General features: G+C 39.1%; 1 protein-coding gene across 1 annotated transcript in view; it reads left to right on the forward strand.

Moving 5' to 3' along the window:
- Positions 1 to 14,540: 14,540 nt before the first annotated feature.
- ARHGEF26 (Rho guanine nucleotide exchange factor 26) overlaps positions 14,541 to 17,453 on the forward strand; it is a 77,176-nt gene continuing 74,263 nt past the window's right edge. Inside the window, exon 1 of the mRNA XM_087933329.1 lies at positions 14,541 to 14,726. The gene's annotated coding sequence lies outside the window, so the exon portion shown is untranslated. The remainder of the gene's footprint in view (positions 14,727 to 17,453) is intronic.

Below are 17,453 nucleotides of genomic sequence, written 5' to 3' on the forward strand. Positions count from 1 at the left end.
ATTGAGAACTTAAATGTATTAGTACTTTTTAAAAAACTTGAAGACAAGGATATATTGTGTCTCATTCTAAGGCAATAGAAGAGCTGGCTAGACATTTTGTAAGGCTTTTAATCAAAGTATTCCTCAAGAAATCATCATCTTCCCTTGAAGAATAACATCCTGTCACTACTCAGTGAAACTTTGGGGGTTATCTGATATAATACAAGAAAGAAAGAAAAACCACCACCAAACAATTGCTTCTTAGATGTGTGCTTTCTTTATAATTCCACTTGAGCTTTGTGAATTATTCATCATCTCAGGATTTGGAGCATAAACAAAGTTTATCTCCAGAAGAAAAATTTCATGCCTTTGCACTTCTAAAATATTCAGCATTGGCTGAGTCATATTTCCCAGTTTCTTTACTATAGTTAGCAGATCAGAAGCGCATTACAGATTGTTTATGCGTCGCTTTCTATTTTACTTTTGGATGCAGACATCTGCTGCCACTGATGCAAATTCTTCCTTCTTAAGGCCAAAGTTGGTAGAATCATAAAGCTGTTAAGCACACTTTTAATTAATGGATTCTAATGTGCTACTTAGAGCAGGAATCAAAATTAAAGCATGCCTGATAGGTCTCTGTACACCTTAAATTTAACATTCCAGATAAGGAGAACCCATCATTCTGGAATTGTTTTGACTCAAACCCTTTTCCAATAAAACAAACAATAACCAAAGGGAACAGAAACCTTTTAATGAATCCTACAAATCCCAGTTAAAAGGCTGCTGCAAACTAATTAACTTTGATAAGCACAAACCTCGGCAAAACTGTGCGAGACTGCCAAGAATCACAGATAAGAAATTTTTCACAACACAAGAGTCTTTAAATACCAACTAAGATACTACAATGTCCACAAGGCTGGAGTTTCAAAACGTTTTTGCTTCCTACAAATAATGTCTGATTCACAGCTGGCTTTTATCTTCTTGAAGGAGGGGCGATTACCTTGCAGCCTTACACCTTAGTTGCCCGTGCTACTCTTTCCCGCAAGCAATCATGCGCACGCGCACTTGGCACAGGTTCCTCGGAAACCTTCTCATCGCTGCTGCCAGCCCCTACAATCTCGGAAGGCAGCAATCCACTCCCTAATGGTCCTGGCCCCTCATCTGAGTCCTCATTCTCCTCAGCCGTCCACACCTGCTGCTGACTAACCACAACAGAAATTCAGGGGTGTCAAACTGGAGGCCTAAGGGCTGGATGTGTCACGTGCAGCCCACACCCACCCCAGCTCCATGAATGGGAAAAATGTGAAACATCATGTGATGGCAACATGACACAGCAAGTTTGACACCCATGCTGGAATTCATAGGAAAAGCGGGAGGGCAATGGTAGAATGGCCGGTTGATAATGGACTGGGGAAAAAACCAAGAGATATTTGCATGAGGCCATATCCTCGTACGAATCTTTTTAACATCATTGCTCTTTGCTTTGAGTGCCTTTGCCCATCACGTCTTTCAGTACAGTATCTAAATTCACCCTTATCATGAATCCAAACTCATTATTTTGCAAGATCAAACAAAAACTCCTGCCCTTCCCAATCCCTGATTGTAACCATACAGTAATAACAGCTTACTTCATTCCATCGTTTGTTGTCTTTGCATTTTATCCAAAACAAGAACTGTCTGATGTGCTGACCTTACTTTGCTGCATGTCAGGTGTGATCCAGAACTCTGAATACGTAACTGAACTGTAGCACCATGAATATCAGCCACATTTCACTTAAAATAGAATTTGAAACCCTGTTCACAATTAGGATCCATTTAAATTAGAGAAGTAGAATTTTGCCTATACTTAATGTTCACAAGGAAACAGGGAATATTAAAGCTGGAGGAAGTGGGGGAAGCAACATCCTGAATGCATTCCTTATCTGTGTAATTTCTCAATGATAATCAATTTAATCCTTTAAAAATAAAGCAGGTGTCTGTGAACTTTGTTATTGTAAACTACAAGCCCAAATTCCTTAAATTGCTTTTCATTCATCACTCCCACATCATATGGTTGATACGTTGTACATTCTTTACTTACAAGCATCCTATATATCCGCAAAATCTCTTGCTTAATTTCTCACACCACAATCTACTTTAAAAGCACTTAGAATAATCTCTCTACCACAAAGAAATTCCTATTAAATTTAGCAAGGTTCCCCCCCCCCATACCTACCTATATAAACTACAGGTGAAACTCAAAAAATTAAATATTTTGCGAAAGTTCATTTATTTCAGTACTGCAACTTAAAAGTACTGCAATTTCAGTACTGCAACTTGAAACAAATATATGAGATAGACTCATTACATGCAAAGCAAGATAGTTCAAGCTGTGATTTGTCATAATTGAGATGATTATGGCTTACAGCTCATGAAAACCCCAAATCCACAATCTCAGAAAATTAGAATATTACATGCAATCAATAAAACAAGGAGTGTACATAGAACAATATCGGACCTCTGAAAAGTATAATCATGCATAATGCATATGTACTCAGTACTTGGTTTGGGCCCCTTTTGCAGCAGTTACTACTTCAATGCGGCATTGCATGGAAGCTATCAGCCTGTGGCACTGCTGAGGGGTTATGGAAGACCAGGATACTTTAATAGCAGCCTTCACCTCTTCTGCATTGTTTGGTCTCAGGTCTCTCATCTTTCTCTTGGCAATGTCCCATAGAGTCTCTATGGGGTTCAGGTCAGGCAAGTTTGCTGGCCAATCAAGCACAGTAATCCCACGGTCATTGAACCAGGTTTTGGTGCTTTTGGCAGTATAGGCAGGTGCCAAGTCCTGCTGGAAAATGAAGTCAGCATCCCCATAAAGCTCATCTGCAGAAGGAAGCATGAAGTGCTCCAAAATCTCCTGGAAGACGGCTGTGTTGACCCTGGACTTAATGAAGCACAGTGGACCAACACCAGCAGATGAAATGGCTCACCAAATCAACACAGACTGTGGAAACTTCACACTGGACTTCAAGCATCTTGCAGTGTGTGCCTCTCTATTCTTCCTCCAGACTCTGGGTCCTTGGTTTCCAAATGAGATGCAAAAGTTGCTCTCATCAGAAAAGAGGACTTTGGACCACTGAGCAACAGACCAGTTCTGTTTTTCTTTAGCCCAGGTAAGATGCTTCTGACGTTGTTTGTTGTTCAGGAATGGCTTGACGAGAGAAATACAACATTTGAAGGCCATGTCCAGGATCCGTCTGTGTGTGGTGGCTCTTAATGCACTGACTCCAGTCTCAGTCCACTCCTTGTGAAAGTCCCCAACATTTTTGAATGGCCTTTTCCTGACAATCTTCTCCAGGCTGTGGTCATCCCTGCTGCTTGTGCACCTTTTTCTTCCACACTTTTCCCTTCCACATAACTTTCTATTAATGTGCTTTGATACAGCACTTCGGGGAACATCCAACTTCTTTTGCAATTACCTTTTGAGGCTTTCCCTCCTTATGGAGGGTTTCAGTGATGGTTTTCTGCACAACTGTCAGGTCAGCAGTCTTTCTCATGATTGTGATTCCTACTGAACCAGACTGAAAGACCATTTAAAGGCTCAGGAACCCTTTGCAGGCGTTATAGCTTAATTAGCTGATTAGAGTGGGACACTTTGAGCCTAGAATATTGAACCTTTTCACAATATTCTAATTTTCTGAGATTGTGGATTTGGAGTTTTCATGAGCTGTAAGCCATAATCATCTCAATTATGACAAATCACAGCTTGAGCTATCTTGCTTTGCATGTAATGAGTATCTCATATATTACATTCACCTTTAAAGTTGCATTACTGAAATAAATGAACTATTGCATGATATTGTAATTTTTCAAGTTTCACCTGTATATTGTTTTCATAAGGTGCCTTCCCAAATACAAATGAATTCATTTGTATGGTGATAAGAAATAAATTCATTTTGGAAAATAACCCCAAATGGCAAAGTTTACTCCTACATAAAAACTTTCCACCTACCTTGTTTTTCCAAAAATACAACCTCCCCCAATAGGAAGTCCCAGCATGTTTTATAGGCATAAAATGAAATTAAGCTCCTCCCCAAAATTTAGGCCTATTTTAAAACATGCAAAATGGGGGAAGAGTGGGGGGCTTGCCGTTAGGAGCGCCCCGCAGGCAGCCACCATGTCTCGCCACCAACCTCTCTACTCTCACCAAGTACTTTTGCTGCAGACCTGGGTATGCTGCTGCCTGCAGGCCGGGTCAGCAGGCGGGTGGCGTCGGCATGGATGGTCACTCGGCATCGGTAGGTTCCTTCATATCGGGAGACCTTCCGCTGCTGTTGCTTCAACTTCTGCCCATGCTGCCCCAGCATTTGGAGCATCACAGCAGCATTTGATGCAGCCACGTGGGGCCGGCCAGGACTCCTCCCTGCAACCGGAGTCCTGCTGGAGATACTTGACTTTAGGTGCTCCTGTTTCCGCCTTCCTGGGCATCATTCGAAGGCAAAGCCCATTCTTTTAAAAAATGATGCCCTACTATGACAAAGCCTCCCATGCCCAAGAAGGCAGCCCAACCCCATGTGGGGAGTTGAATCTCCTCAGGCCGCAGCACAGGACCGGCCTGCCTCGGGAGAAGCACCCAGGCACCGTCCCTGCCTGGCGCTGGGCAGAAGGCGAAGAGCCTCGCCTGGGGCGCCCCATGAAGCTGACAAGCAAGCCCTCCTGCCCGGCAGCAGAGTTCTACCGGGCCCTCCACTCATCCCCCCTGGGCCGCGCTGGAGCTGGGCAGAGCCAGGGAATTGAGCTGCAGGTGCACGCCCACCTGCCAAACGAAAGAGCTAGGCTGACCCGAGCTTGGCTTCCCAAGTCCCTCCAGCCCAACCCTGAAGGCACCACTGGGAGAGGCCATCTGAGGCAGTGATAGCTCCCACCCGACCGCAGACAGGGAAGCGAGGTGACATCCCACGTCCTCCTCTAAGCCAAGCCCCACTGAGCAAGCACCTCTGCCCGACACCCATGCCGCTGCAGTGTTTGGAGCATCGCTGCCATGTTTGGAGCTGCCAGCACATTTGGAGATGTGCAGGCACAGGGATGGGGATGGGCTGGGTGAGGGGCAAAAAAGATGGGCAGCCACAGGCTCCCTCTGCTGGACCCACCGGCCAGAGAAACAGCACTACCGTTGCCTTGCTTTCCTGTCCACGGACAGGTAGGCGCTATCACCGCCTGAGGCAGCCTCTCTCAGGCAGGATGAGCAGAGAGCCCAGTGGGGAGGCAGCTCTGCATTGGCCAGAGCTCCGCCACCGGGCAGGAGGAACCGCGTGTCAGCTGCGCAGGGTGCCCCAGGCCTCTTCATGCTCTGCCCAGTGCCAGGCAGGGTCGACAGCTGGGCGCTTCTCCCAGGCTGGTTCTGCACTGTGGTCCTGGGAGATTTGCCTCCCCACATGGGATTGGGTTGCTCTCTCGAATGGGGGAGGCTTTGTCATAGTAGGACATCATTTTTAAAAGAATGAGCTTTGCTTTCGAATGATGCCTGGGAAGGAGGCGACAGGAGCGCTTAAAGCCAAGTGTCTCCGGTGGGACTCTGGTTGCAGGGTGGAGCCCTGACTCACCCTGTGTGGCTGTGCCAAATGCTGCGGTGGCACTCCAAACACCGTGGCAGCATGGGCAGAAGGGAAAGCAAGGCAGCGGAAGTTCTCCTATACGAAGTGCCCCACCAATGCTGAGGCCGGCATCCAAGACAACGATGCCCGCCCACCCTAGGATGCAAGGTGGGGGGGATTAAGTCACTCTCAAAAAGACGGCCTAGCCATTTTTTCGGAGCTCAAAAAAAAATAAGACCCGGCCTTATTATATGAGAAACATGGTATCTTTCTGAAAACTGTCAAAATTCCATCCTGCAAAAATGGTAAATTTTTTGCAGTTATATTAACAGGAAAGGTGAACAAACCTTATCAATTCCTTGATCTAACTTTAAACTGCTGGAAATTTGGCACAGTTCATGCTTTTAAAGGCACCTACTATGCCTACAAATCTTACAATACTTTTGTCAAAAAAGAGGCCCTTGTTAATTTTCAGCAATACCCAGTAGAGAAACCGAACCAACCTCAGCAATTCTAAGAGCAGACTGGCCTGGGAATTCTGGGAGTTCAAGTTCACACAGCTTAGAGCTGCTGAGGTTGAAAAACATTTATTTAAAATGAGATTTTGATTGGATTCTGAACACAGAAGAGTCTTCCATAGTAGTTTTCTCTATCCAGCATCTTTAAGATGTGTGGATTTCAATTCCCATGCTGGCTGGGGAATTCTGGAGAGCCAAACTGAACTAGCCTGTTTTCTAAATCTCTAAATCACAAAATTTAGAGTAGAGGGAGCGTTTAAAAATGGCAAACAAAACTTCTAATAATTAATGTACTATTATCAGTTTGACTTGCCTAATTCCAGACCATGAAGTAAAGTTTTCCTGAGTGTAGAAAGTTAGCGCCCACCCCTCTCATAGAAGAATCAAATGTTTTAGGAAAAATTTAAAAGGCAGAATATTATATTTCCCCTAAAAGAGAAATAGAAATCTTAAGGGAGACAGAAACCCAGAGCTTCAGCTCCCTGCTCCCATCAGTTATTTGATGTCCATTAAGAAAGACTGGGCCAGCCTATCTACAAAACGAAAGACCTTCAGCTCCAGGGTGATAGAATTAAGACATGACCCTCCAGGAAATTATAGGGTTATCTAGCAGCAGGGTTCACTGCATTACAAAATCACCTGGGGACATTTTATCACCCAGCAAGCTTCAACCAAGCTTGACTCAGAAAACCTACAACATAAGCTATGACCCCTATAGCAGCCAATAGCTTGTAGAGGAACAGGAAGCTCAAGTTCAAATCCCAAGAGAGGGTATAAATAACTTCTCTCTCAACTCCATGTGGTCAGTTGCACCAGGACCATGTGCTTGATGGTTCTGCTTCCTATTTCAAATCCATGTTTTCAGTGTCTTTCTTCCCACTTGAAATTGAACCAGATGGATATTTCTTCCAATATGAGTTTTTATAGCTTACCCCCTTCCTCCAAAATAGGAGCAACAGCAACAACAACAACAACAACAACAAAAACATAGGATTTTAACACTCTGCTAGCACACTATCTCTCATTTAATGGGACTCACCCTTTCTAAATGCACTCTAAGGCCACTGTCAACACTATGATTCTAATCCAAAGGTGTAATTTATCATGCAGATATTCATGTGAATCTGCTTGTGTCACCTTGGTAGAATTAATATATTTTACCATTATGCTGGTATGTGTATGATATCACTGTTTCAGTGTAATCATATCTCTCTGTGTGCATGCTGCTCACCCACGTGTGAAAGTAATAAAAAGTTCTGTGTGTATGTGGGAACTTGTAAAAGTTTCTTTGCTGAAGTCACAATGAAGGATATTAAATATGACACAGAAAAGAAATTGGATTCAGAATTATCAGTCTACTGAGAAAAAATTATCTCAGATTGAACAAATGGAATTCTGCCTCACCCTCATGATAATTGATTCCAGTTGGTTTTGAATGAGAAATCTTTCAGCGGCATTGATTAAAATAGTGCGGCTGCAAGTATTTTATGCTGTGCTTCAGCATTCATTCAAAAACAATTAAGATAACTTTAGCTGGGTTTATAGAAGATGGCACCATTAAATATGTAAAAAGGTATAGTTTCATATCTTCTGTATAAAAATTCATTTGGCACACAGACTTGTGCAAACAAAGGCATTTAAGTGCCAGTCTGGATTGGATATAATAAAAAATATTGCTAGACGCCATCTGTAGTTCTCTGAAAATATTCTAATACAGCTGTTTAGGAAAAGCATTTTAAAACCCCACCCTTTTTTGCTTGCTTGCTTTCTTGCTTTATTAAATGGTTGTTGATTTAGCTTTCAGGAGTTTTTTCCACTGTTCAACCCTTAGGCTTGTGACCAAATTGCATATTATAAAATACTAAATACAAGAGGCAGGACATTGATCTACTGCATAGAAATGGGTCACTGATACCTAATTAAGGTTATTAAGTCAATTAGTAATTAGCAACTCAGATTTTGCAAAGAAGTCAATAGCTTGTTGCAATATTCCTTTTAAAATTACATGTGAAAAAAATTGCTTTAGTGCCACATAGTGGTGAAATTAAGACATAACTAATCTTGGACAAAGGCAAGAATGCTTTTATGATCATAGTTTGTTTTTTTTCCCTAGATGACTTACAGGCAGTTATTAATGTAATTTCTTAAATTAAAAAAATGGTAAGTAGTCAACTGGTAAAGACATCAGACTTTTGAAAAGAAATATCTTTAAAATCCCAGATTGTGGAGGTTGGTTTCAGGGAAAGTTGTATTAACAATACTGGTAGTCCTTGACTTATAACAGTTCATTTAGTGACCATTCAAAGTTACACATGCACTGAAAATAATAACATGATCATTTTTCACACAACTGTTGTAGCATCCCCACGATCACTGGATCAAAATTCAGATGCTTGGCAACTGACTCATATTTATGACGGTTGCAGCATTCCATCTGTCATTGACAGCAAAGTGTCAATTCATAAAACATTGTGTATGCACATTTTATAGTTGTCAACAGAAAGAAGCAGGGGGTGAGTTTCAAAGAGCAGGCAGCAGTGTGGAATCAAAAGTACATTCCATTCATATTTTCTTCAGAGATTGATTAGATGACTGAAGCTTCTGCCACGCAAAAATCTAATTGGAGAGCATGATTGATGACTCTTGGCTATGGACATGTTTCATTGGATGATACCCCCAAAAGGGTGGGGGTGGGGACCAGGATCAAGGGTGACAGTGAATTACGTGTCTCAGAGTTGGCTATGCCCAGGCTAATACCGGAATGTTAATTTCTAATAAATCCTTTTTAGTTTTGGGAGTGTGACTCGAGGCTCATGATTTAGTTGGATTAACTGCCAGAATCCTGGCACAAAGTCAATGAGGAAGCCAGATTCACACAACGAATGTGTTACTAACTTAACCACTATAGTGATTCACTTAACAATTGTGGCAAGAAAGGTTGTGAACTAGGACAAAATTCACCTAACAACTGTCTCACTTAGCAACAGAAATTTTGGGCTTAATTATCGGTGTAAGTTGAGGACTACCTGTAATACAATTACCAGGTTGTTGGAAGCTGATTGCAAAAATATGGTGACCAAATAGAGTGACCATAGCAGCAACATGGTTCAAAATGTATACAGAATGGTGAAATGATTTTGTTCTAATTTATAAAAGGAGAATTATATAATCTTGGGGAATAAAATCTAACTTTGGGAGGAGCGGGGAATCAACAAAATATAAATATATGAATTCTCATGATATTTTTTGGCCTTTTCTAAAGTCAAACTGAACATCCTGCATTTCTTTTTCTTTGAATGGCTGCAACCTTTGTTGAGTAATTCTAAGCATTGTCTCGCTATATAATTAAGAGTATTGTACAATATTTTGTACACTCTGATATTTGTGTGTTTTGGTGGGATCTTATTAGAATGTAGACAAACTCCTTCCAATCTGATGGTCACTATATCAATCTCCAGATTTACTGGTATATCTTCGTAAGAACCATTACTGATTCTTCTTCTTTTGCTTGCCATATTTCAGGGAGTATTCTATCAGTTGCTGTTGCTTTCCTATTTGGTAATATATAACTATTTAACTCAAGTATTCAGCTATCTAAGTCTAGTATTTGAGTTAGTAAATATGGAATATCTTCTCAGGTACTGTGGATATTGACATTTCTATTGTACAATATACTGTATAGAAACTACAATATAGATTTTTTTTCAATATATTTCTTCCTCTTTCTTTGATCTCCTTTGATTCAGTTACTGTTCATTGGCATTCTTTACCATATCAATCTCATGGTTGGAAGTGCTTTCTGAATTCAGAAATCTTTTGAAAAACTGTCCTTATTTTTCTATTTTTTGTTTGTTTGTTTGAAGGTGAAGATGTTGAGGAGCTACAGTAACTCGAGTGGCATTGTAGAACAACTTACCAAATCTGCTGTGTAGGGCACAAAGAGGAAACGACTCACAGAGCCTAAAAAATTGTTCATGTACTTTTTAGAGATTACTTTTAAAAAGCTGAAAGATAGAAGCTATTAAACAGCAACGTTTCTTGGTTTGTAGATTTGGCATACTGTCCACATTTTACTTTTCTTAGGATGAAACTATTTTTCAGACATATTCAGTTATCTATTTCAGCTTTCTATTGGGAGCTGCTTATTCCATTCATCTTTTTAACATTGTCTTTTCAGTTACATGCCAACATGTTTCAAAGGAAACAGCTTTAGGATGTGAGTGCTATTTGATCCTGAGGGCTTTTTTTCAACCATCTGTTCACAAAGCTATTGATAGGGAGACAGAAGGCAAGTGAATTCTACATAGTTTACAAGTGTATGGTTGCATAATTTTGGTTCTTCAGAAGATACAAATTGTATAATACCCAGGCAATAAACTTAGTCCATTTTCAAAGAAAGATGCAGTGTATAATAGTAACCAACATGCATCTTCTATGAATTTTCAAGGTTCAAAACTTTGTACAATTAGAAGGCACACCATATGTTTTGGGTAACAATTCACTAATCCCTGATCCATGAGAATTATATAATGTTTGAGCAGTGGTGATGCAGTGGTTAGAATGCAGTACGGCAGGCTATTTCTGCAGGTTGTTGGAATATCACCAGCTCAAGGTTGACTCAGCTTTCTAGCCTTCTAAACAGAGGTGGTATTCGGCTGGTTCTGACCAGTCCTGGAGAATTGGTAGTGGACATTCTGAGTAGTTCGGAGAACCGGCAAATACCACCTCTGACTGGAGATTTTACAGTATACTTCCCCTGCCACGCCCACCAAGCCATACCCACAGAACCAGTAGTATAAAAAATTGAATCCCACCACTGCTTCTGAGGTCTTTAAAATGAGGACCCAGATTGTTGGGGGTAATATGCTGCTCTGTAAACCACTCAGAGAGGGCTGTAAAGCACTGTGAAGTGGTATATAAATCTAAGTGCTATTGCTATTTGAACTTGTCAGGAAATCTGAGACTGTGTTCACCTACTTCTCCTCCTCCTTATCACCATCACCCTTTCTCTCCCTTGTTGTCATTAAAGTTATAATCACCATTGTCAAGGATAGGCAACTTACTGCCTATGGGCCAAAAGTTGCCTGCCATCTAAATTCATTCAATCTGTGGTCCATAAAAGAAATATATTTACTTGTCCTGCACAAGAGTAGAAGAAAGTGCTTGCTGACTGCTCAAATGGTCCTATGGAGGATGGCTTCACTGGTTGTCTCCTGAAAATGGTGTCAGTGATGGTGTAAACTCTAGTTTCTATGAGAAAAAGATTGCCAATCCTTGTACTGTATTATATCTTTCTGGATAGTAATGCAAGCTGTAGAAGTTCTGCCTGTAGAACTTCTTGGCATTACATAAACTTTAGTTTCTTCTAATGCTGCTTCTGTTCTCCATTGACAATAGAAAAATAGCAGTCTTTAGCAGGCTAGCTGGGAGGAGAAAATGAAGGTTATCTTACTATTTTGTTTGAGAAGACTAGTTCATGTAAACTTTGCATACAGCAGGGATAGAAAAACTATAATCTGAGGACCTAATCTAGTGTGCCAGATTCACATCATGTCTTTCCTTACCCCTTGGAAAGCTACATGTTTCTCTATATTTATTCTTTCTCTAGAAAAGAGTCAGGCCAGATGTCCAAGGAAAGGAGAAATCAAGCAGAACTTACTGTCTTTTCTCCTCTGATGATAAGAAGACTCACACATCTTATCAGTTTGGAGCCAGATGGTTCAGCAGCTGTTCTGACTACATTTGCCTTTTCCTTTTAGGATATCACACTTATGGAATTCAAGTGTACCTTTTCTTTCCTCTTTGAAAGAAAATGATTGGCACAACTAGAAGATTCACATTGTGTTTATATTGAATTTGATTTTCAACCTGGCTTCCATTTTTTAAAAAATTCTTGTAATGAACAGTCCAAACCATCTCTTTTTTTTACTATATTTTAAATCATTTGAATTTGTTTTAATCTTTAAACAATCACCTTGCAGCTACCTACTTTGTACAGTGTTTTTATTTCATATTTTACTGCTTATGTTCTTATTCAGCCTGTATTTTTCAGTGTGTTTTATTATTAAACTGCCCAAAACGCTTTGGGTATTGGGTAATTTTTCAAACAAGTAAAAACTAAATAATCACTGGCATATCCAATTAAGAGAGTGAGAAGGACTTACTGGAAACTAGAAACTTACTGAAATAAACAATATGGGCGGGAGGAGGGGAGTACTGGATAAGGCAGTCTCTTACATTCCTATGACTTTTGCTTCTTGCAAGCTAGGAAATTTGACAGAGTTCCTCCTTCTGTGATTGTTTTATTTCATTTCTGTCTCCAACCACCGGACCATTCAGTATGAAGAATCATCTGCCATGTTTGATTTTATAGTTCCTCTTCAACTCGTAACCATTTTGATGGTCTGCGCAAGAAAATGAAACCGCTAGTTTCCACATGATTAAGAGATCTGTACTTAAAAAAAAATTTTTTTTAAAGCAATCAGTACCAGACTTATAATAAATACTTCTTTGTCTGCTGATAGAGATGATGGAATATGAGTGAGAAAAATAAATGAAATGCAGTTTACTATAATTCTCACTTATTTCACAGAATATTTGCTTACTATGGCTTACCTGCAAATGTTTGAAATAAGATACAGCTCCTTTCTTAAGGAACTTCCTAACTGGCCTTTGTAGATTTCTTGTTGGTGGCAAATAAATGCAACATATATACCTACCCTAATCCTCCTGCTATTTAATGTGTTTTCTTTTGCTAGAGACCCTCAACACTGGTGTGGCTATTTAATAATGATTTCATTTAAAAAAAATAGTTCAGGAAATATACTTGTTCTACAACAGGGCTGTCAAACTCACGCCATCACGGTGGTGTCATATGCTGTATCAGGACTTTTTCCCCATTCGCTAAACCGGGTGTGGGCGTGGCTAGCACATGACACATCTGGACCATGGGCCGGAAGTTTGACAGCCCTGTTCTACAAGGACACTGGTTTGCAGTTAATCTCCCCCACTTCTCTCTAATCCCAGGTCACGCTTACTTATTTCATTTAAATTACTTATTAGACAATGAATACTTAAGTCATTCAGTAGTACATTTTCCTATGAGTTGTTACTGTTACCACTTAGCCAATGTTTTACTAGGGTAGTCTTTTCCTTTTTGGTGTATAATAGTAGTAAAGTTCTCTTCTCCCTTCTCTCCCCTCTCCAAGCTGTCCCTATCTGTTACTGCATAATTGCAAGCTTCTCGGACAGCATCATTAAGCTCTTTTTAGCAGGCAGCTCAGTTCAAGCATCAATATCTAGCTGCTTTGGCTGAATTAAAAAGAAAGAACCACCTTCCAAAACCTAATCAGTTTTGAATCTCTGTGAGAATTTAGCAAACTGTAGATTCAGGGGGAAAGAAACCTCCCCCAAAACAATTACAAACATTTCAATTTGCATGTTTTCCCAACTATCACACTCACAAACAACCCTTGAAGACATATATATATATATATATATATATATATATATATATATATATATATATATATATGGATATGTTGTATTTATAAGTGTCGAGATGTGTGATATATAGTGATGGAGGTTGCAGCTGCAACTCACATCACTCTGAAAAGCAAGAGCCAAAGACAGAGGCCTGATGATGATGAATGAGACTTCTCAAACGCTGCTAGACACTTTGAATCTACGGGAGAAAACCCTAACAACCAAAGATCCACATACAAATACCAGAACCTCAGAAAACATATATATATATATATATATATATATATATATATATATATATATATATATATATATATATATATATATATGGATATCAGGAATCAAGTCAAATTGAAACTTTGAGCAAACTGCAGAGTAAATGTATTCCCAGTAGGTGGAGACAAAACAGTAAAATTTCAGCTCACTGTTGGAAAACAATCTTACTCAATACAGCTTTCTAGGAATCTTGAATTTGTTCTTTGAATCTAACATGTTTACTGATATACACGCAATGATTCTTAGTGCAAAATAATTAATTGTTGGACACCATTTCGAACAGCACGCTTAACTTCAGGGTCTTGAGGAATGGAAGAGATGAACTACATCATAATTCTTAGTTTTATTTTTTCTGTACACTACACTCCCGTAGAGTATCTCTGCACATAGTTTGTAGATGCATACCGTTTTGCTTTGTTTTGTTTTTCTTTGGTGATTTTCCATTTATTTTTATTTCACATGATTTAGAAAGCTTTCCAAATTATTTTCTCTCTCTACCCTTGCTCTGGCTTTTCTTCCTTTTTCTCTTTCGTCATCCCTAATTCATTTTAGTCACTTTGTATGTTCGGTGTTGGCATTTCCTTGTGCAAGTGCCTGCCAACTCCTTGCAAATCCTCATGTCTGTTTTTCCATTTGGTATGTTTTTTGGCTGCCGGTCAATATCTAGCCTTTAACGTTTTCCAGTCTCTGTTCTCAATAAGCATTTCTTTCTTCCACATACTCTGATTCTTCAGACATGACGTGGAAATGGCCTCACTGATTTCATTGGAACCTCTTTTCAAAGAAGTATGTTTTGGATCCCAGCTTAGTCTCCATTCATCAACCTCCTAATTATTACCAATTTTCCCCTTTGTTTTTCTACAGAGCATCTCCTGGGGAAACCTTTTCAGAGGTAAGTTGGAGGAAAGAATTTTTTTTTAAAGGGGGGAGGAAACTGGGCAGCTGATATTGGATAACCTGCAAAAATAAAACCATGCATTTTATGACCATGCATTTTTCTAAATATTTAAATATTGCAGAACAATTGCAGCAATGTTATAGTTGCAGTTCAAAGGTCCATTCTTTGTTTTGTTTTTGCTAAAAAACAATTTTGCTATGCATAAATGCCATACTTTTATCATGCATAAATGAATGGATGGTACACAGATACAACTTAATTGTTCTTAACAATAATCAAGTCTAAAAATTAAAGAGCAAAAACTAAGGAGGGTTAAATCAATTGCAAACTGATAGTCATCTATTGATTTTAGAGTCATCTATTGAATTCTTTACATTCTAGTTTACTTTATGTCAATATTTCCCCCTTTTTTTCTTCTTCCCTGCAATGCAAGCCCTCTCCCCCACTCCTGTTGCACATAAAGGATCCTATTGGGAACAGTATGTAGTGTGGTTACAACCAGTGGTGGGATTCAAACATTTTTACTACCGGTTCTGTGGGCATGGCTTGGTGGCCGTAGTGTGGCTTGGTAGGCATGGCTTGGTAGGTGTGGCAGGATAAGGTTACTGCAAAATTCCCATTCCCTCCCCACCCCACTAACTGCTTTCCAGCTCCATTCTCCTGTGCAGGGCAACAAAAGAAGATCCAGCTGATTGGCTGGGACTCAGGAGGCAGAGAATAGATGGGGGCAGGGCCAGTCAGAGCTGGTATTTTCCACTTCTTCAAACCACTCAAAATTTCCGCTACCAGTTCTCCAGAACTGGTCAGAACCTGCTGAATTCCACCTCTGGTTACAACATGCTCAACTTTATAAGTATCACAGCTCCAATATGTATGGGAGAAATGAATGTTAGAATGTTAGCTGAAAAACAGACAATTCTAATAATGACGTTTTATGTTCTCTAATCAGATGTATCCGCTTGTATAATATACATCTTGATTAAACTGCATCATATAATTGTATATTGTACTGTGCTGTCCAAAATGACGAGAATTACTCCATACAGAATCTGTGAGTTGTCCTAGATTCAATATTCACATACTTTGAGAAATAACTCTGCATACAGTATGTCAAAAATGAATTATCACCTCCTTTTTCTAACAGTGTCAGTCTATTTCTGCTTAACAATAGACTTTGTTTTTCTTTTAATTTGACTGCAAGCAAGAATAATTTGTAAAAAGATATGCCTGCACTCCCAAAGTCTTCTAAGGGACTATTTTTTATCTGGATCTGTAGCCTTTGCCAAAAGCATTGCTTCTGGCAAACTTATTGTTATTGGCTGGCAGTGTACATTATTTGAGAATCTGAACAATTATCCTTGCTTTGAATGTTCTATGATGAAAGAGATTAGCATTTCTATCAGTTTAATTTGCTGCTCCAAGGAAAGTTAAATATAAAACAAACACATTGGAAGGGAAGAAGGGAGGGAGGGAGAGGGGCGGGGGGTTTGATTTTTCTGACACATTAGTTTTATTTTATGCCCATGCTCAATACATAATGGAAGTACATAATGGAAAACTGTACCAATTACAATTATTTTTCCAGCTATTCATGGTCTGGTAAGTTCCTGTTTAGATTACAGCACTCATGTTTCTAAGATGATCTGGTGATAGACATCAATATAGACAATTTAAAGGAGGGATTAACAGATTTATGTATGGTCAGATTATGAACAGTTAATTATGTTAAGTATATCTTCAGTATCTAAAACAGTTTCTCGTCAGCTACTGGGGAATGTAAACCAAGATTCATGTGACGCTCAAGTCCTCTTGTGAGCTTTTCATAGGCATGGTGCTGACCGCCATGAAAACTGAATCCTGACCTGATAGGATTAAGAGGAAAGCTTCAGTCTATCCTTAACCACTGATTCAATGATTTTAGGACAATTACTAACATGCAATCCAGATACCTCAGCAAATGTCTGTGTCATTTTTATGTAAATATAAAAATATATCCATATCCTAAAGGAAGGAAATGAAATAATACTAAGAGTAATAATTTAAAGCACTGCAGATCTAAGTAACCATTTTTGGTGAAAAAAAGCTTCTTATTTACAGTTAAAGTCTACAGTGAATCTATAATTGATATGGTTTATGTAGCGTTTATGGAAAAGAGATTAGACAACTCTTATCGTTCATTCAAAGCACCTTACAGCTGTAGGATCTGCATATCAAAGTCAGTTTAAGGTGAAGTATATAATTTGAATATACTTGTTAGCAAGAAATGGGATAGGGAATCCACTCCCCCATTATTTTCTGGCTCTACTGATATAAAAATTGTATATAAAGCATGATATAATATCTGTGTATACCATGCATGGTAAGAAAGAGATAGGACATAGAAGGTAATTGATTTTCAAGGCAAAAGAAGCAATAATTTTGCCAGTAACTGAATGCCACATGTAAATTGATACAATATTTCATTTTTGTAGTATTGCATCTGAAGAACAATTTTGGAGAATTAAAAACCTTGTATACCTTATTTATTTACTATTGTTGGTTTCAATAAAATTATTATCTATTATGATTTATTTCAATGTAATGTGAAATTTATGAATTTACTGATTGCATTTGTGTTCCTCCTTTCTATTTATAGAAATAGTCAAGGTGGCAAACTATGGTTAAAACAAAAATACAAATTTTAAAACAACAGTTAAAATCAATTAAATTAAACAACATATT

This window comes from Pseudonaja textilis, chromosome 4 (genome assembly GCF_049901715.1).
Source record: "Pseudonaja textilis isolate UNSWEBS1 chromosome 4, rPseTex1.2, whole genome shotgun sequence".
NCBI classification, from domain to species: domain Eukaryota; kingdom Metazoa; phylum Chordata; class Lepidosauria; order Squamata; family Elapidae; genus Pseudonaja; species Pseudonaja textilis.